Genomic DNA, 21941 nt, shown 5'->3' on the forward strand with positions numbered 1-21941 from the left:
AGACTATTGGGCCAAAGGAAATATCCTCCGTTAACAAAGAGAAAGAAGCTTTCTGAGAAACTTCTTTGTGTTCTGTGAAATCATCTCACAGAGTTACATCTTTCCCCTCAAGAAGCCTTTCGCTAAGACAGTTCTTGTGGAATTGGCAAAGTGATATTTGGAAGCCCATAGAGGGCTATGGGTAAAAAGGAAATATCCTCAGATGAAATCTGGAAAGAAGCTTTCTGAGAAACTGCTTAGTGTTCTGTTATTTCATCTCACAGAGTTACATCTGTATTTCGTGGATCTCTTTGCTAGCCTTATTTCTGTGGAATCTGAGAACAGATATTTCGGATCCCTTTGAAGACTATAGGGCCAAAGGAAATATCCTCCGTTAACAAAGGGAAAGAAGCTTTCTGAGAAACTTCTTTGTGTTCTGTGAAATCATCTCACAGAGTTACAGCTTTCCCCTCAAGAAGTCTTTCGCTAAGACAGTTCTTGTGGAATTGGCGAAGTGATATTGGGAAGCCCATAGAGGGCTAGGGTGAAAAAGGAAATATCCTCAGATGAAATCTGGAAAGAAGCTTTCTGAGAAACTGCTTAGTGTTCTGTAAATTCATCTCACAGAGTTACATCTGTATTTCGTGGATCTCTTTGCTAGCCTTATTTCTGTGGAATCTGAGAACAGATATTTCGGATCCCTTTGAAGACTATAGGGCCAAAGGAAATATCCTCCGATAACAAAGAGAAAGAAGCTTTCTGAGATACTTCTTTGTGTTCTGTGAAATCATCTCACAGAGTTACAGCTTTCCCCTCAAGAAGCCTTTCGCTAAGACAGTTCTTGTGGAATTGGCAAACTGATATTTGGAAGCCCATAGAGGGCTATGGTGAAAAAGGCAATATCCTCAGATGAAATCTGGAAAGAAGGTTTCTGAGAAACTGCTTAGTGTTCTGTTAATTCATCTCACAGAGTTACATCTGTATTTCGTGAATCTCTTTGCTAGCCTTATTTCTGTGGAACCTGAGAACAGATATTTCGGATCCCTTTGAAGACTATAGGGCCGAAGGAAATATCCTCCGATAACAAAGAGAAAGAATCTTTCTGAGAAACTTCTTTATGTTCTGTGAAATCATCTCACAGAGTTACAGCTTTCCTTCAAGAAGCCTTTCGCTAAGACAGTTCTTGTGGAATTGGCAAAGTGATATTTGGAAGCCCATAGAGGGCTATGGTGAAAAAGGAAATATCCTCAGATGAAATCTGGAAAGAAGCTTTCTGAGAAACCGCTTAGTGTTCTCTGACTTCCACTCACAGAGTTACATCTGTATTTCGTGGATATCTTTGCTAGCCTTATTTCTGTGGAATCTGAGAACAGATATTTCGGATACCTTTGAAGACTATAGGGCCAAAGGAAATATCCTCCGGTAACAAAGAGAAAGAAGCTTTCTGAGAAACTTCTTTGTGTTCTGTGAAATCATCTCACAGTGTTACAGCTTTCCCCTCAAGAAGCCTTTCGCTAAGACAGTTCTTGTGGAATTTGCAAAGTGATATTTGGAAGCCCATAGAAGGCTATGGTGAAAATGGAAATATCCTCGGATGAAATATGGAAAGAAGCTTTCTGAGAAACTGCTTAGTGTTCTGTTATTTCATCTCACAGAGTTACATCTGTATTTCGTGGATCTCTTTGCTAGCCTTATTTCTGTGGAATCTGAGGACAGATATTTCGGATCCCTTTGAAGACTATAGGGCCAAAGGAAATATCCTCCGAAAACAAAGAGAAAGAAGCTTTCTGAGAAACTTCTTTGTGTTCTGTGAAATCATCTCACAGAGTTACAGCTTTCCCCTCAAGAAGCCTTTCGCTAAGACAGTTCTTGTGGAATTGGCAAAGTGATATTTGGAAGACCATAGAGGGCTATGGTGAAAAAGGAAATATCCTCAGATGAAATCTGGAAAGAAGCTTTCTGAGAAACAGCTTAGTGTTCTGTTAATTCATCTCACAGAGTTACATCTGTATTTCGTGGATCTCTTTGCTAGCCTTATTTCTGTGGAATCTGAGAACAGATATTTCGGATCCCTTTGAAGACTATAGGGCCAAAGGAAATATCCTCCGAAAACAAAGAGAAAGAAGCTTTCTGAGAAACTTCTTTGTGTTCTGTGAAATCATCTCACAGAGTTACAGCTTTCCCCTCAAGAAGCCTTTCGCTAAGACAGTTCTTGTGTAATTGGCAAAGTGATATTTGGAAGCCCATAGAGGGCTATGTTGAAAAAGGAAATATCCTCAGATGAAATCTGGAAAGAAGCTTTCTGAGAAACTGCTTAGTGTTCTCTTAATTCATCTCACAGAGTTACATCTGTATTTCGTGGATCTGTTTGCTCGCCTTATTTCTGTGGAAACTGAGAACAGATATTTCGGATCCCTTTGAAGACTATAGGGCCAAAGGAAATATCCTCCGATAACAAAGAGAAAGAAGCTTTCTGAGATACTTCTTCGTGTTCTGTGAAATCATCTCACAGAGTTGCTGCTTTCCCCTCAAGAAGCCTTTCGCTAAGACAGTTCTTGCGGAATCTACAAAGTGATATTTGGAAGCCCTTAGAAGGCTATGGTGAAAAAGGAAATATCCTTAGATGAAATCTGGAAAGAAGGTTTCTGAGAAACTGCTTAGTGTTCTGTTAATTCATCTCACAGAGTTACATCTGTGTTTCGTGAATCTCTTTGCTAGCCTTATTTCTGTGGAACCTGAGAACAGATATTTCGGATCCCTTTGAAGACTATAGGGCCAAAGGAAATATCCTCTGATAACAAAGAGAAAGAAGCTTTCTGAGAAACTTCTTTGTGTTCTGTGAAATCATCTCACAGAGTTACAGCTTTCCCCTCAAGAAGCCTTTCGCTAAGACAGTTCTTGTGGAATTGGCAAAGTGATATGTGGAAGCCCATAGAGGGCTATAGTGAAAAAGGAAATATCCTCAGATGAAATCTGGAAAGTAGCTTTCTGAGAAACCGCTTAGTGTTCTCTGACTTCCACTCACAGAGTTACATCTGTATTTCGTGGATCTCTTTGCTAGCCTTATTTCTGTGGAATCTGAGAACAGATATTTCGGATCCCTTTGAAGACTATAGGACCAAAGGAAATATCCTCCGATAACAAGGAGAAAGAAGCTTTCTGAGAAACTTCTTTGTGTTCCGTGAAATCATCTCACAGAGTTACAGCTTTCCCTTCAAGAAGACTTTCGCTAAGACAGTTCTTGTGGAATTTGCAAAGTGATATATGGAAGCCCATAGAAGGCTATGTTGAAAAAGGAAATATCCTCAGATGAAATCTGGAAAGAAGCTTTCTGAGAAACTGATTAGTGTTCTGTTATTTCATCTCACAGAGTTACATCTGTATTTCGTGGATCTGTTTGCTAGCCTTATTTCTGTGGAATCTGCGAACAGATATTTCGGATCCCTTTGAAGACTATAGGGCCAAAGGAAATATCCTCCGAAAACAAAGAGAAAGAAGCTTTCTGAGAAACTTCTTTGTGTTCTGTGAAATCATCTCACAGAGTTACAGCTTTCCCATCAAGAAGCCTTTCGCTAAAACAGTTCTTGTGGAATTGGCAAAGTGATATTTGGAAGCCCATAGAGGGCTATGGTGAAAAAGGAAATATCCTCAGATGAAATCTGGAAAGAAGCTTTCTGAGAAACTGCTTAGTGTTCTGTTAATTCATCTCACAGAGTTACATCTGTATTTCGTGGATCTCTTTGCTAGCCTTATATCTGTGGAATCTGAGAACAGATATTTCGGATCCCTTTGAAGACTATAGGGGCAAAGGGAAAATCCTCCGATAACAAAGAAAAAGAAGCTTTCTGAGAAACTTCTTTGTGTTCTGTGAAATCGTCTCACAACGTTACAGCTTTCCCCTCAAGAAGCCTTTCTCTAAGACAGTTCTTGTGGAATTGGCAAAGTGATATTTGGAAGCCCGTAGAGGGATATGGTGAAAAAGGATATACCCTCAGATGAAATCTGGAAAGAAGCTTTCTGAGAAACTGCTTAGTGTTCTTTTATTTCATCTCACAGAGTTATATCTGTATTTCGTGGATCTGTTTGCTAGCCTGATTTCTGTGGAATGTGAGAACAGATATTTCGGATCCCTTTGAAGACTATTGGGCCAAAGGAAATATCCTCCGATAACAAAGGGAAAGAAGCTTTCTGAGAAACTTCTTTGTGTTCTGTGAAGTCATCTCACAGAGTTACATCTTTCCCCTCAAGAAGCCTTTCGCTAAGACAGTTCTTGTGGAATTGGCAAATTGATATTTGGAAGCCCATAGAGGGCTATGGTGAAAAAGGAAATATCCTCAGATGAAATCTGGAAAGAAGCTTTCTGAGAAACTGCTTAGTGTTCTGTTAATTCACCTCACAGAGTTACATCTGTATTTCGTGGATCTCTTTGCTAGCCTTATTTCTGTGGAATCTGAGAACAGATATTTCGGATCCCTTTGAAGACTATAGGGCCAAAGGAAATATCCTCCGTTAACAAAGAGAAAGAAGCTTTCTGAGAAACTTCTTTGTGTTCTGTGAAATCATCTCACAGAGTTACAGATTTCCCCTCAAGAAGTCTTTCGCTAAGACAGTTCTTGTGGAATTGGCGAAGTGATATTGGGAAGCCCATAGAGGGCTATGGTGAAAAAGGAAATATCCTCAGATGAAATCTGGAAAGAAGCTTTCTGAGAAACTGCTTAGTGTTCTGTTAATTCATCTCACAGAGTTACATCTGTATTTCGTGGATCTCTTTGCTAGCCTTATTTCTGTGGAATCTGAGAACAGATATTTCGGATCCCTTTGATGACTATAGGGCCAAAGGAAATATCCTCCGATAATAAAGAGAAAGAAGCTTTCTGAGATACTTCTTTGTGTTTTGTGAAATCATCTCACAGAGTTACAGCTTTCCCCTCAAGAAGCCTTTCGCTAAGACAGTTCTTGTGGAATTGGCAAACTGATACTTGGAAGCCCATAGAGGGCTATGGTGAAAAAGGCAATATCCTCAGATGAAATCTGGAAAGAAGGTTTCTGAGAAACTGCTTAGTGTTCTGTTAATTCATCTCACAGAGTTACATCTGTATTTCGTGAATCTCTTTGCTAGCCTTATTTCTGTGGAACCTGAGAACAGATACTTCGGATCCCTTTGAAGACTATAGGGCCAAAGGAAATATCCTCCGATAACAAAGAGAAAGAATCTTTCTGAGAAACTTCTTTATGTTATGTGAAATCATCTCACAGAGTTACAGCTTTCCCTTCAAGAAGCCTTTCGCTAAGAGAGTTCTTGTGGAATTGGCAAAGTGATATTTGGAAGCCCATAGAGGGCTATGGTGAAAAAGGAAATATCCTTAGATGAAATCTGGAAAGAAGCTTTCTGAGAAACCGCTTAGTGTTCTCTGACTTCCACTCACAGAGTTACATCTGTGTTTCGTGGATATCTTTGCTAGCCTTATTTCTGTGGAATCTGAGAACAGATATTTTGGATCCCTTTGAAGACTATAGGGCCAAAGGAAATATCCTCCGGTAACAAAGAGAAAGAAGCTTTCTGAGAAACTTCTTTGTGTTCTGTGAAATCATCTCACAGTGTTACAGCTTTCCCCTCAAGAAGCCTTTCGCTAAGACAGTTCTTGTGGAATTTGCAAAGTGATATTTGGAAGCCCATAGAAAGCTACGGTGAAAATGGAAATATCCTCGGATGAAATATGGAAAAAAGCTTTCTGAGAAACTGCTTAGTGTTCTGTTATTTCATATCACAGAGTTACATCTGTATTTCGTGGATCTCTTTGCTAGCCTTATTTCTGTGGAATCTGAGAACAGATATTTCGGATCCCTTTGGAGACTATAGGGCCAAAGGAAATATCCTCCGAAAACAAAGAGAAAGAAGCTTTCTGAGAAACTTCTTTGTGTTCTGTGAAATCATCTCACAGAGTTACAGCTTTCCCCTCAAGAAGCCTTTCGCTAAGACAGTTCTTGTGGAATTGGCAAAGTGATATTTGGAAGCCCATAGAGGGCTATGGTGAAAAAGGAAATATCCTCAGATGAAATCTGGAAAGAAGCTTTCTGAGAAACAGCTTAGTGTTCTCTGACTTCCACTCACAGATTTACATCTGTATTTCGTGGATCTCTTTGCTAGCCTTATTTCTGTGGAATCTGAGAACAGATATTTCGGATCTCTTTGAAGACTATAGGGCCAAAGGAAATATCCTCCGATAACAAAGAGAAAGAAGCTTTCTGAGAAACTTCTTTGTGTTCTGTGAAATCATCTCACAGAGTTACAGTTTACCCCTAAAGAAGACTTTCGCTAAGACAGTTCTTGTGGAATTTGCAAAGTGATATATGGAAGCCCATAGAAGGCTATGTTGAAAAAGGAAATATCCTCAGATGAAATCTGGAAAGAAGCTTTCTGAGAAACTGATTAGTGTTCTGTTATTTCATCTCACAGAGTTACATCTGTATTTCGTGGATCTGTTTGCTAGCCTTATTTCTGTGGAATCTGAGAACAGATATTTCGGATCCCTTTGAAGACTATAGGGCCAAAGGAAATATCCTCCGAAAACAAAGAGAAAGAAGCTTTCTGAGAAACTTCTTTGTGTTCTGTGAAATCATCTCACAGAGTTACAGCTTTCCCATCAAGAAGCCTTTCGCTAAAACAGTTCTTGTGGAATTGGCAAAGTGATATTTGGAAGCCCATAGAGGGCTATGGTGAAAAAGGAAATATCCTCAGATGAAATCTGGAAAGAAGCTTTCTGAGAAACTGCTTGGTGTTCTGTTAATTCATCTCACAGAGTTACATCTGTATTTCGTGGATCTCTTTGCTAGCCTTATATCTGTGGAATCTGAGAACAGATATTTCGGATCCCTTTGAAGACTATAGGGGCAAAGGGAAAATCCTCCGATAACAAAGAAAAAGAAGCTTTCTGAGAAACTTCTTTGTGTTCTGTGAAATCGTCTCACAACGTTACAGCTTTGCCCTCAAGAAGCCTTTCTCTAAGACAGTTCTTGTGGAATTGGCAAAGTGATATTTGGAAGCCCGTAGAGGGATATGGTGAAAAAGGATATACCCTCAGATGAAATCTGGAAAGAAGCTTTCTGAGAAACTGCTTAGTGTTCTTTTATTTCATCTCACAGAGTTATATCTGTATTTCGTGGATCTGTTTGCTAGCCTGATTTCTGTGGAATCTGAGAACAGATATTTCGGATCCCTTTGAAGACTATAGGGCCAAAGGAAATATCCTCCGTTAACAAAGAGAAAGAAGCTTTCTGAGAAACTTTTTTGTGTTCTGTGAAATCATCTCACAGAGTTACAGCTTTCCCCTCAAGAAGTCTTTCGCTAAGACAGTTCTTGTGGAATTGGCGAAGTGATATTGGGAAGCCCATAGAGGACTATGGTGAAAAAGGAAATATCCTCAGATGAAATCTGGAAGGAAGCTTTCTGAGAAACTGCTTAGTGTTCTGTTAATTCATCTCACAGAGTTACATCTGTATTTCGTGGATCTCTTTGCTAGCCTTATTTCTGTGGAATCTGAGAACAGATATTTCGGATCCCTTTGAAGACTATAGGGCCAAAGGAAATATCCTCCGATAACAAAGAGAAAGAAGCTTTCTGAGATACTTCTTTGTGTTCTGTGAAATCATCTCACAGAGTTACAGCTTTCCCCTCAAGAAGCCTTTCGCTAAGACAGTTCTTGTGGAATTGGCAAACTGATACTTGGAAGCCCATAGAGGGCTATGGTGAAAAAGGCAATATCCTCAGATGAAATCTGGAAAGAAGGTTTCTGAGAAACTGCTTAGTGTTCTGTTAATTCATCTCACAGAGTTACATCTGTATTTCGTGAATCTCTTTGCTAGCCTTATTTCTGTGGAACCTGAGAACAGATATTTCGGATCCCTTTGAAGACTATAGGACCAAAGGAAATATCCTCCGATAACAAAGAGAAAGAAACTTTCTGAGATACTTCTTTGTGTTCTGTGAAATCATCTCACAGAGTTACAGCTTTCCCCTCAAGAAGCCTTTCGCTAAGACAGTTCTTGTGGAATTGGCAAAGTGATATTTGGAAGCCCATAGAGGGCTATGGTGAAAAAGGAAATATCCTCAGATGAAATCTGGAAAGAAGGTTTCTGAGAAACTGCTTAGTGCTCTGTTAATTCATCTCACAGAGTTACATCTGTGTTTCGTGAATCTCTTTGCTAGCCTTATTTCTGTGGAACCTGAGAACAGATATTTCGGATCCCTTTGAAGACTATAGGGCCAAAGGAAATATCCTCCGATAACAAAGAGAAAGAAGCTTTCTGAGAAACTTCTTTGTGTTCTGTGAAATCATCTCACAGAGTTACAGCTTTCCCCTCAAGAAGCCTTTCGCTAAGACAGTTCTTGTGGAATTGGCAAAGTGATATTTGGAAGCCCATAGAGGGCTATAGTGAAAAAGGAAATATCCTCAGATGAAATCTGGAAAGAAGCTTTCTGAGAAACCGCTTAATGTTCTCTGACTTCCACTCACAGAGTTACATCTGTATTTCGTGGATCTCTTTGCTAGCCTTATTTCTGTGGAATCTGAGAACAGATATTTCGGATCCCTTTGAAGACTATAGGGCCAAAGGAAATATCCTCCGATAACAAAGAGAAAGAAGCTTTCTGAGAATCTTCTTTGTGTTCTGTGAAATCATCTCACAGAGTTACAGCTTTCCCCTAAAGAAGACTTTCGCTAAGACAGTTCTTGTGGAATTTGCAAAGTGATATATGGAAGCCCATAGAAGGCTATGTTGAAAAAGGAAATATCCTCAGATGAAATCTGGAAAGAAGCTTTCTGAGAAACTGATTAGTGTTCTGTTATTTCATCTCACAGAGTTACATCTGTATTTCGTGGATCTGTTTGCTAGCCTTATTTCTGTGGAATCTGAGAACAGATATTTCGGATCCCTTTGAAGACTATAGGGCCAAAGGAAATATCCTCCGAAAACAAAGAGAAAGAAGCTTTCTGAGAAACTTCTTTGTGTTCTGTGAAATCATCTCACAGAGTTACAGCTTTCCCATCAAGAAGCCTTTCGCTAAAACAGTTCTTGTGGAATTGGCAAAGTGATATTTGGAAGCCCATAGAGGGCTATGGTGAAAAAGGAAATATCCTCAGATGAAATCTGGAAAGAAGCTTTCTGAGAAACCGCTTAGTGTTCTCTGACTTCCACTCACAGAGTTACATCTGTATTTCGTGGATCTCTTTGCTAGCCTTATTTCTGTGGAATCTGAGAACAGATATTTCGGATCCCTTTTAAGACTATAGGGCCAAAGGAAATATCCTCCGGTAACAAAGAGAAAGAAGCTTTCTGAGAAACTTCTTTGTGTTCTGTGAAATCATCTCACAGTGTTACAGCTTTCCCCTCAAGAAGCCTTTCGCTAAGACAGTTCTTGTGGAATTTGCAAAGTGATATTTGGAAGCCCATAGAAGGCTATGGTGAAAATGGAAATATCCTCGGATGAAATATGGAAAGAAGCTTTCTGAGAAACTGCTTAGTGTTCTGTTATTTCATCTCACAGAGTTACATCTGTATTTCGTGGATCTCTTTGCTAGCCTTATTTCTGTGGAATCTGAGAACAGATATTTCGGATCCCTTTGAAGACTATAGGGCCAAAGGAAATATCCTCCGAAAACAAAGAGAAAGAAGCTTTCTGAGAAACTTCTTTGTGTTCTGTGAAATCATCTCACAGAGTTACAGCTTTCCCCTCAAGAAGCCTTTCGCTAAGACAGTTCTTGTGGAATTGGCAAAGTGATATTTGGAAGCCCATAGAGGGCTATGGTGAAAAAGGATATACCCTCAGATGAAATCTGGAAAGAAGCTTTCTGAGAAACTGCTTAGTGTTCTGTTATTTCATCTCACAGAGTTATATCTGCATTTCGTGGATCTCTTTGCTAGCCTTATTTCTGTGGAATCTGAGAACAGATATTTCGGATCCCTTTGAAGACTATTGGGCCAAAGGAAATATCCTCCGTTAACAAAGAGAAAGAAGCTTTCTGAGAAACTTCTTTGTGTTCTGTGAAATCATCTCACAGAGTTACATCTTTCCCCTCAAGAAGCCTTTCGCTAAGACAGTTCTTGTGGAATTGGAGAAGTGATATTTGGAAGCCCATAGAGGGCTATGGTGAAAAAGGAAATATCCTCAGATGAAATCTGGAAAGAAGCTTTCTGAGAAACTGCTTAGTGTTCTGTTAATTCATCTCACAGAGTTACATCTGTATTTCGTGGATCTCTTTGCTAGCCTTATATCTGTGGAATCTGAGAACAGATATTTCGGATCCCTTTGAAGACTATAGGGGCAAAGGGAAAATCCTCCGATAACAAAGAAAAAGAAGCTTTCTGAGAAACTTCTTTGTGTTCTGTGAAATCGTCTCACAACGTTACAGCTTTGCCCTCAAGAAGCCTTTCTCTAAGACAGTTCTTGTGGAATTGGCAAAGTGATATTTGGAAGCCCGTAGAGGGATATGGTGAAAAAGGATATACCCTCAGATGAAATCTGGAAAGAAGCTTTCTGAGAAACTGCTTAGTGTTCTTTTATTTCATCTCACAGAGTTATATCTGTATTTCCTGGATCTGTTTGCTAGCCTGATTTCTGTGGAATCTGAGAACAGATATTTCGGATCCCTTTGAAGACTATAGGGCCAAAGGAAATATCCTCCGTTAACAAAGAGAAAGAAGCTTTCTGAGAAACTTCTTTGTGTTCTGTGAAATCATCTCACAGAGTTACAGCTTTCCCCTCAAGAAGTCTTTCGCTAAGACAGTTCTTGTGGAATTGGCGAAGTGATATTGGGAAGCCCATAGAGGACTATGGTGAAAAAGGAAATATCCTCAGATGAAATCTGGAAAGAAGCTTTCTGAGAAACTGCTTAGTGTTCTGTTAATTCATCTCACAGAGTTACATCTGTATTTCGTGGATCTCTTTGCTAGCCTTATTTCTGTGGAATCTGAGAACAGATATTTCGGATCCCTTTGAAGACTATAGGGCCAAAGGAAATATCCTCCGATAACAAAGAGAAAGAAGCTTTCTGAGATACTTCTTTGTGTTCTGTGAAATCATCTCACAGAGTTACAGCTTTCCCCTCAAGAAGCCTTTCGCTAAGACAGTTCTTGTGGAATTGGCAAACTGATACTTGGAAGCCCATAGAGGGCTATGGTGAAAAAGGCAATATCCTCAGATGAAATCTGGAAAGAAGTTTTCTGAGAAACTGCTTAGTGTTCTGTTAATTCATCTCACAGAGTTACATCTGTATTTCGTGAATCTCTTTGCTAGCCTTATTTCTGTGGAACCTGAGAACAGATATTTCGGATCCCTTTGAAGACTATAGGACCAAAGGAAATATCCTCCGATAACAAAGAGAAAGAAACTTTCTGAGATACTTCTTTGTGTTCTGTGAAATCATCTCACAGAGTTACAGCTTTCCCCTCAAGAAGCCTTTCGCTAAGACAGTTCTTGTGGAATTGGCAAAGTGATATTTGGAAGCCCATAGAGGGCTATGGTGAAAAAGGAAATATCCTCAGATGAAATCTGGAAAGAAGGTTTCTGAGAAACTGCTTAGTGTTCTGTTAATTCATCTCACAGAGTTACATCTGTGTTTCGTGAATCTCTTTGCTAGCCTTATTTCTGTGGAACCTGAGAACAGATATTTCGGATCCCTTTGAAGACTATAGGGCCAAAGGAAATATCCTCCGATAACAAAGAGAAAGAAGCTTTCTGAGAAACTTCTTTGTGTTCTGTGAAATCATCTCACAGAGTTACAGCTTTCCCCTCAAGAAGCCTTTCGCTAAGACAGTTCTTGTGGAATTGGCAAAGTGATATTTGGAAGCCCATAGAGGGCTATAGTGAAAAAGGAAATATCCTCAGATGAAATCTGGAAAGAAGCTTTCTGAGAAACCGCTTAATGTTCTCTGACTTCCACTCACAGAGTTACATCTGTATTTCGTGGATCTCTCTGCTAGCCTTATTTCTGTGGAAACTGAGAACAGATATTTCGGATCCCTTTGAAGACTATAGGGCCAAAGGAAATATCCTCCGACAACAAAGAGAAAGAAGCTTTCTGAGAATCTTCTTTGTGTTCTGTGAAATCATCTCACAGAGTTACAGCTTTCCCCTAAAGAAGACTTTCGCTAAGACAGTTCTTGTGGAATTTGCAAAGTGATATATGGAAGCCCATAGAAGGCTATGTTGAAAAAGGAAATATCCTCAGATGAAATCTGGAAAGAAGCTTTCTGAGAAACTGATTAGTGTTCTGTTATTTCATCTCACAGAGTTACATCTGTATTTCGTGGATCTGTTTGCTAGCCTTATTTCTGTGGAATCTGAGAACAGATATTTCGGATCCCTTTGAAGACTATAGGGCCAAAGGAAATATCCTCCGAAAACAAAGAGAAAGAAGCTTTCTGAGAAACTTCTTTGTGTTCTGTGAAATCATCTCACAGAGTTACAGCTTTCCCATCAAGAAGCCTTTCGCTAAAACAGTTCTTGTGGAATTGGCAAAGTGATATTTGGAAGCCCATAGAGGGCTATGGTGAAAAAGGAAATATCCTCAGATGAAATCTGGAAAGAAGCTTTCTGAGAAACCGCTTAGTGTTCTCTGACTTCCACTCACAGAGTTACATCTGTATTTCGTGGATCTCTTTGCTAGCCTTATTTCTGTGGAATCTGAGAACAGATATTTCGGATCCCTTTTAAGACTATAGGGCCAAAGGAAATATCCTCCGGTAACAAAGAGAAAGAAGCTTTCTGAGAAACTTCTTTGTGTTCTGTGAAATCATCTCACAGTGTTACAGCTTTCCCCTCAAGAAGCCTTTCGCTAAGACAGTTCTTGTGGAATTTGCAAAGTGATATTTGGAAGCCCATAGAAGGCTATGGTGAAAATGGAAATATCCTCGGATGAAATATGGAAAGAAGCTTTCTGAGAAACTGCTTAGTGTTCTGTTATTTCATCTCACAGAGTTACATCTGTATTTCGTGGATCTCTTTGCTAGCCTTATTTCTGTGGAATCTGAGAACAGATATTTCGGATCCCTTTGAAGACTATAGGGCCAAAGGAAATATCCTCCGAAAACAAAGAGAAAGAAGCTTTCTGAGAAACTTCTTTGTGTTCTGTGAAATCATCTCACAGAGTTACAGCTTTACCCTCAAGAAGCCATTCGCTAAGACAGTTCTTGTGGAATTGGCAAAGTGATATTTGGAAGCCCATAGAGGGCTATGGTGAAAAAGGATATACCCTCAGATGAAATCTGGAAAGAAGCTTTCTGAGAAACTGCTTAGTGTTCTGTTATTTCATCTCACAGAGTTATATCTGCATTTCGTGGATCTCTTTGCTAGCCTTATTTCTGTGGAATCTGAGAACAGATATTTCGGATCCCTTTGAAGACTATTGGGCCAAAGGAAATATCCTCCGTTAACAAAGAGAAAGAAGCTTTCTGAGAAACTTCTTTGTGTTCTGTGAAATCATCTCACAGAGTTACATCTTTCCCCTCAAGAAGCCTTTCGCTAAGACAGTTCTTGTGGAATTGGCAAAGTGATATTTGGAAGCCCATAGAGGGCTATGGGTAAAAAGGAAATATCCTCAGATGAAATCTGGAAAGAAGCTTTCTGAGAAACTGCTTAGTGTTCTGTTAATTCATCTCACAGAGTTACATCTGTATTTCGTGGATCTCTTTGCTAGCCTTATTTCTGTGGAATCTGAGAACAGATATTTCGGATCCCTTTGAAGACTATAGGGCCAAAGGAAATATCCTCCGTTAACAAAGAGAAAGAAGCTTTCTGAGAAACTTCTTTGTGTTCTGTGAAATCATCTCACAGAGTTACAGCTTTCCCCTCAAGAAGTCTTTCGCTAAGACAGTTCTTGAGGAATTGGCGAAGTGATATTGGGAAGCCCATAGAGGGCTATGGTGAAAAAGGAAATATCCTCAGATGAAATCTGGAAAGAAGCTTTCTGAGAAACTGCTTAGTGTTCTGTTAATTCATCTCACAGAGTTACATCTGTATTTCGTGGATCTCTTTGCTAGCCTTATTTCTGTGGAATCTGAGAACAGATATTTCGGATCCCTTTGATGACTATAGGGCCAAAGGAAATATCCTCCGATAACAAAGAGAAAGAAGCTTTCTGAGATACTTCTTTGTGTTCTGGGAAATCATCTCACTGAGTTACAGCTTTCCCCTCAAGAAGCCTTTCGCTAAGACAGTTCTTGTGGAATTGGCAAACTGATACTTGGAAGCCCATAGAGGGCTATGGTGAAAAAGGCAATATCCTCAGATGAAATCTGGAAGGAAGGTTTCTGAGAAACTGCTTAGTGTTCTGTTAATTCATCTCACAGAGTTACATCTGTATTTCGTGAATCTCTTTGCTAGCCTTATTTCTGTGGAACCTGAGAACAGATATTTCGGATTACTTTGAAGAATATAGGGCCAAAGGAAATATCCTCCGATAACAAAGAGAAAGAATCTTTCTGAGAAACTTCTTTATGTTCTGTGAAATCATCTCACAGAGTTACAGCTTTCCCCTCAAGAAGCCTTTCGCTAAGACAGTTCTTGTGGAATTGGCAAAGTGATATTTGGAAGCCCATAGAGGGCTATAGTGAAAAAGGAAATATCCTCAGATGAAATCTGGAAAGAAGCTTTCTGAGAAACCGCTTAGTGTTCTCTGACTTCCACTCACAGAGTTACATCTGTATTTCGTGGATCTCTTTGCTAGCCTTATTTCTGTGGAATCTGAGAACAGATATTTCGGATCCCTTTGAAGACTATAGGGCCAAAGGAAATATCCTCCGGTAACAAAAGGAAAGAAGCTTTCTGAGAAACTTCTTTGTGTTCTGTGAAATCATCTCACAGTGTTACAGCTTTCCCCTCAAGAAGCCTTTCGCTAAGACAGTTCTTGTGGAATTTGCAAAGTGATATTTGGAAGCCCATAGAAGGCTAAGGTGAAAATGGAAATATCCTCAGATGAAATCTGGAAAGAAGCTTTCTGAGAAACTGCTTAGTGTTCTGTTATTTCATCTCACAGAGTTGCATCTGTATTTCGTGGATCTGTTTGCTAGCCTTATTTCTATGGAATCTGAGAACAGATATTTCGGATCCCTTTGAAGACTAGAGGGCCAAAGGAAATATCCTCCGAAAACAAAGAGAAAGAAGCTTTCTGAGAAACTTCTTTGTGTTCTGTGAAATCATCTCACAGAGTTACAGCTTTCCCCTCAAGAAGCCTTTCGCTAAGACAGTTCTTGTGGAATTGGCAAAGTGATATTTGGAAGCCCATAGAGGGCTATGGTGAAAAAGGATATACCCTCAGATGAAATCTGGGAAGAAGCTTTCTGAGAAACTGCTTAGTGTTCTGTTATTTCATCTCACAGAGTTATATCTGCATTTCGTGGATCTCTTTGCTAGCCTTATTTCTGTGGAATCTGAGAACAGATATTTCGGATCCCTTTGAAGACTATTGGGCCAAAGGAAATATCCTCCGTTAACAAAGAGAAAGAAGCTTTCTGAGAAACTTCTTTGTGTTCTGTGAAATCATCTCACAGAGTTACATCTTTCCCCTCAAGAAGCCTTTCGCTAAGACAGTTCTTGTGGAATTGGCAAAGTGATATTTGGAAGCCCATAGAGGGCTATGGGTAAAAAGGAAATATCCTCAGATGAAATCTGGAAAGAAGATTTCTGAGAAACTGCTTAGTGTTCTGTTAATTCATCTCACAGAGTTACATCTGTATTTCGTGGATCTCTTTGCTAGCCTTATTTCTGTGGAATCTGAGAACAGATATTTCGGATCCCTTTGAAGACTATAGGGCCAAAGGAAATATCCTCCGTTAACAAAGAGAAAGAAGCTTTCTGAGAAACTTCTTTGTATTCTGTGAAATCATCTCACAGAGTTACAGCTTTCCCCTCAAGAAGTCTTTCGCTAAGACAGTTCTTGTGGAATTGGGGAAGTGATATTGGGAAGCCCATAGAGGGCTATGGTGAAAAAGGAAATATCCTCAGATGAAATCTGGAAAGAAGCTTTCTGAGAAACTGCTTAGTGTTCTGTTAATTCATCTCACAGAGTTACATCTGTATTTCGTGGATCTCTTTGCTAGCCTTATTTCTGTGGAATCTGAGAACAGATATTTCGGATCCCTTTGATGAGTATAGGGCCAAAGGAAATATCCTCCGATAACAAAGAGAAAGAAGCTTTCTGAGATAATTCTTTGTGTTCTGGAAATCATCTCACTGAGTTACAGCTTTCCCCTCAAGAAGCCTTTCGCTAAGACAGTTCTTGTGGAATTGGCAAACTGATACTTGGAAGCCCATAGAGGGCTATGTTGAAAAAGGAAACATCCTCAGATGAAATCTGGAAGGAAGGTTTCTGAGAAACTGCTTAGTGTTCTGTTAATTCATCTCACAGAGTTACATCTGTATTTCGTGGATCTCTTTGCTAGCCTTATTTCTGTGGAATCTGAGAACAGATGTTTCGGATCCCTTTGAATACTATAGGGCCAAAGGAAATATCCTCCGTTAACAAAGAGAAAGAAGCTTTCTGAGAAACTTCTTTGTGTTCTGTGAAATCATCTCACAGAGTTACAGCTTACCCCTCAAGAAGCCTTTCGCTAAGACAGTTCTTGTGAAATTGGCAAAGTGATATTGGGAAGCCCATAGAGGGCTATGGTGAAAAAGGAAATATCCTCAGATGAAATCTGGAAAGAAGCTTTCTGAGAAACTGCTTAGTGTTCTGTTATTTCATCTCACAGAGTTACATCTGTATTTCGTGGATCTCTTTGCTAGCCTTATTTCTGTGGAATCTGAGAACAGATATTTCGGATCCCTTTGAAGACTATAGGGCCAAAGGAAATATCCTCCGAAAAGAAAGAGAAAGAAGCTTTCTGAGAAACTTCTTTGTGTTCTGTGAAATCATCTCACAGAGTTACAGCTTTCCCCTCAAGAAGCCTTTCGCTAAGACAGTTCTTGTGGAATTGGCAAAGTGATATTTGGAAGCCCATAGAGGGCTATGGTGAAAAAGGAAATATCCTCAGATGAAATCTGGAAAGAAGCTTTCTGAGAAACTGCTTAGTGTTCTGTTAATTCATCTCACAGAGTTACATCTGTATTTCGAGGATCTCTTTGCTAGCCTTATTTCTGTGGAATCTGAGAACAGATATGTCGGATCCCTTTGAAGGCTATAGGGCCAAAGGAAATATCCTCCGAAAAAAAAGAGAAAGAAGCTTTCTGAGAAACTTCTTTGTGTTCTGTGAAATCATCTCACAGAGTTACAGCTTTCCCCTCAAGAAGCCTTTCGCTAAGACAGTTCTTGTGGAATTGGCAAAGTGATATTTGGAACCCCATAGAGGGCTATGTTGAAAAAGGAAATATCCTCAGATGAAATCTGGAAAGAAGCTTTCTGAGAAACTGCTTAGTGTTCTGTTAATTCATCTCACAGAGTTACATCTGTATTTCGTGGATCTCTTTGCTAGCCTTATTTCTGTGGAATCTGAGAACAGATATTTCGGATCCCTTTGAAGACTATAGGTCCAAAGGAAATATCCTCCGAAAACAAAGAGAAAGAAGCTTTCTGAGAAACTTCTTTGTGTTCTGTGAAATCATCTCACAGAGTTACAGCTTTCCCATCAAGAAGCCTTTCGCTAAAACAGTTGTTGTGGAATTGGCAAAGTGATATTTGGAAGCCCATAGAGGGCTATGGTGAAAAAGGAAATATCCTCAGATGAAATCTGGAAAGAAGCTTTCTAAGAAACTGCTTAGTGTTCTGTTAATTCATCTCACAGAGTTACATCTGTATTTCGTGGATCTCTTTGCTAGCCTTATATCTGTGGAATCTGAGAACAGATATTTCGGATCCCTTTGAAGACTATAGGGGCAAAGGGAAAATCCTCCGATAACAAAGAAAAGGAAGCTTTCTGAGAAACTTCTTTGTGTTCTGTGAAATCGTCTCACATAGTTACAGCTTTCCCCTCAAGAAGCCTTTCTCTAAGACAGTTCTTGTGGAATTGGCAAAGTGATATTTGGAAGCCCGTAGAGGGCTATGGTGAAAAAGGATATACCCTCAGATGAAATCTGGAAAGAAGCTTTCTGAGAAACTGCTTAGTGTTCTTTTATTTCATCTCACAGAGTTATATCTGTATTTCGTGGATCTGTTTGCCAGCCTGATTTCTGTGGAATCTGAGAACAGATATTTCGGATCCCTTTGAAGACTATTGGGCCAAAGGAAATATCCTCCGATAACAAAGAGAAAGAAGCTTTCTGAGAAACTTCTTTGTGTTCTGTGAAGTCATCTCACAGAGTTACATCTTTCCCCTCAAGAAGCCTTTCGCTAAGACAGTTCTTGTGGAATTGGCAAAGTGATATTTGGAAGCCCATAGAGGGCTATGGTGAAAAAGGCAATATCCTCAGATGAAATCTGGAAAGAAGGTTTCTGAGAAACTGCTTAGTGTTCTGTTAATTCATCTCACAGAGTTAAATCTGTATTTCGTGAATCTCTTTGCTAGCCTTATTTCTGTGGAACCTGAGAACAGATATTTCGGATTACTTTGAAGAATATAGGGCCAAAGGAAATATCCTCCGATAACAAAGAGAAAGAATCTTTCTGAGAAACTTCTTTATGTTCTGTGAAATCATCTCACAGAGTTACAGCTTTCCCCTCAAGAAGCCTTTCGCTAAGACAGTTCTTGTGGAATTGGCAAAGTGATATTTGGAAGCTCATAGAGGGCTATGGTGAAAAAGGAAATATCCTCAGATGAAATCTGGAAAGAAGCTTTCTGAGAAACCGCTTAGTGTTCTCTGACTTCCACTCACAGAGTTAAATCTGTATTTCGTGGATCTCTTTGCTAGCCTTATTTCTGTGGAATCTGAGAACAGATGTTTCGGATCCCTTTGAATACTATAGGGCCAAAGGAAATATCCTCCGTTAACAAAGAGAAAGAACCTTTCTGAGAAACTTCTTTGTGTTCTGTGAAATCATCTCACAGAGTTACAGCTTTCCCCTCAAGAAGCCTTTCGCTAAGACAGTTCTTGTGAAATTGGCAAAGTGATATTGGGAAGCCCATAGAGGGCTATGGTGAAAAAGGAAATATCCTCAGATGAAATCTGGAAAGAAGCTTTCTGAGAAACCGCTTAGTGTTCTCTGACTTCCACTCACAGAGTTACATCTGTATTTCGTGGATCTCTTTGCTAGCCTTATTTCTGTGGAATCTGAGAACAGATATTTCGGATCCCTTTGAAGACTATAGGGCCAAAGGAAATATCCTCCGGTAACAAAGAGAAAGAAGCTTTCTGAGAAACTTCTTTGTGTTCTGTGAAATCATCTCACAGTGTTACAGCTTTCCCCTCAAGAAGCCTTTCGCTAAGACAGTTCTTGTGGAATTGGCAAAGTGATATTTGGAAGCCCATAGAGGGCTATGGTGAAAAAGGAAATATCCTCAGATGAAATCTGGAAAGAAGCTTTCTGAGAAACTGCTTAGTGTTCTGTTAATTCATCTCACAGAGTTACATCTGTATTTCGTGGATCTCTTTGCTAGCCTTATTTCTGTGGAATCTGAGAACAGATATTTCGGATCCCTTTGAAGACTATAGGGCCAAAGGAAATATCCTCCGAAAACAAAGAGAAAGAAGCTTTCTGAGAAACTTCTTTGTGTTCTGTGAAATCATCTCACAGAGTTACAGCTTTCCCCTCAAGAAGCCTTTCGCTAACACAGTTCTTGTGGAATTGGCAAAGTGATATTTGGAAGCCCATAGAGGGCTATGGTGAAAAAGGAAATATCCTCAGATGAAATCTGGAAAGAAGCTTTCTGAGAAACTGCTTAGTGTTCTGTTAATTCATCTCACAGAGTTACATCTGTATTTCGTGGATCTCTTTGCTAGCCTTATTTCTGTGGAATCTGAGAATAGATATTTCGGATCCCTTTGAAAACTATAGGGCCAAAGGAAATATCCTCCGATAACAAAGAGAAAGAAGCTTTCTGACATACTACTTTGTGTTCTGTGAAATCATCTCTCAGAGTTACAGCTTTCCCGTCAAGAAGCCTTTCGCTAAGACAGTTCTTGTGGAATTGGCAAAGTGATATTTGGAAGCCCATAGAGGGCTATGGTGAAAAAGGAAATATCCTCAGATGAAATCTGGAAAGAAGCTTTCTGAGAAACTGATTAGTGTTCTGTTAATTCATCTCACAGAGTTACATCTGTATTTCGTGGATCTGTTTGCTAGCCTTATTTCTGTGGAATCTGAGAACAGATATTTCGGATCCCTTTGAAGACTATAGGGCCAAAGGAAATATCCTCCGATAACAAAGAGAAAGAAGATTTCTGAGAAACTTCTTTGTGTTCTGTGAAATCATCTCACAGAGTTACAGCTTTCCCCTCAAGAAGCCTTTCGCTAAGACAGTTCTTGTGGAATTGGCAAAGTGATATTTGGAAGCCCATAGAGGGCTATGGTGAAAAAGGAAATATCCTCAGATGAAATCTGGAAAGAAGGTTTCTGAGAAACTGCTTAGTGTTCTGTTAATTCATCTCACAGAGTTACATCTGTATTTCGTGGATCTCTTTGCTAGCCTTATTTCTGTGGAATCTGAGAACAGATATTTCGGATCCCTTTGAAGACTATAGGGCCAAAGGAAATATCCTCCGATAACAAAGAGAAAGAAGCTTTCTGACATACTACTTTGTGTTCTGTGAAATCATCTCACAGAGTTACAGCTTTCCCCTCAAGAAGTCGTTCGCTAAGACAGTTCTTGTGGAATTGGCAAAGTGATATTTGGAAGCCCATAGAGGGCTATGGTGAAAAAGGAAATATCCTCAGATGAAATCTGGAAAGAAGCTTTCTGGGAAACCGCTTAGTGTTCTCTGACTTCCACTCACAGAGTTACATCTGTATTTCGTGGATCTCTTTGCTAGCCTTATTTCTGTGGAATCTGAGAACAGATATTTCGGATCCCTTTGAAGACTATAGGGCCAAAGGAAATATCCTCCGATAACAAAGAGAAAGAAGCTTTCTGAGAAACTTCTTTGTGTTCTGTGAAATCATCTCACAGAGTTACAGCTTTCCCCTCAAGAAGCCTTTCGCTAAGACAGTTCTTGTGGAATTTTCAAAGTGATATTTGGAAGCCCATAGAAGGCTATGTTGAAAAAGGAAATATCCTCAGATGAAATCTGGAAAGAAGCTTTCTGAGAAACTGCTTAGTGTTCTGTTATTTCATCTCACAGAGTTACATCTGTATTTCGTGGATCTGTTTGCTAGCCTTATTTCTGTGGAATCTGAGAACAGATATTTCGGATCCCTTTGAAGACTATTGGGCCAAAGGAAATATCCTCCGATAACAAAGAGAAAGAAGCTTTCTGAGAAACTTCTTTGTGTTCTGTGAAATCATCTCACAGAGTTACATCTTTCCCCTCAAGAAGCCTTTCGCTAAGACAGTTCTTGTGAAATTGGCAAAGTGATATTGGGAAGCCCATAGAGGGCTATGGTGAAAAAGGAAATATCCTCAGATGAAATCTGGAAAGAAGCTTTCTGAGAAACTGCTTAGTGTTCTGTTATTTCATCTCACAGAGTTACATCTGTATTTCGTGGATCTCTTTGCTAGCCTTATTTCTGTGGAATCTGAGAACAGATATTTCGGATCCCTTTGAAGACTATAGGGCCAAAGGAAATATCCTCCGAAAAGAAAGAGAAAGAAGCTTTCTGAGAAACTTCTTTGTGTTCTGTGAAATCATCTCACAGAGTTACAGCTTTCCCCTCAAGAAGCCTTTCGCTAAGACAGTTCTTGTGGAATTGGCAAAGTGATATTTGGAAGCCCATAGAGGGCTACGGTGAAAAAGGAAATATCCTCAGATGAAATCTGGAAAGAAGCTTTCTGAGAAACTGCTTAGTGTTCTGTTAATTCATCTCACAGAGTTACATCTGTATTTCGAGGATCTCTTTGCTAGCCTTATTTCTGTGGAATCTGAGAACAGATATTTCGGA

The sequence above is a fragment of the Macaca mulatta genome, chromosome 2 (genome assembly GCF_049350105.2).
Source record: "Macaca mulatta isolate MMU2019108-1 chromosome 2, T2T-MMU8v2.0, whole genome shotgun sequence".
In the NCBI taxonomy this organism is placed as follows: Eukaryota; Metazoa; Chordata; class Mammalia; order Primates; family Cercopithecidae; genus Macaca; species Macaca mulatta.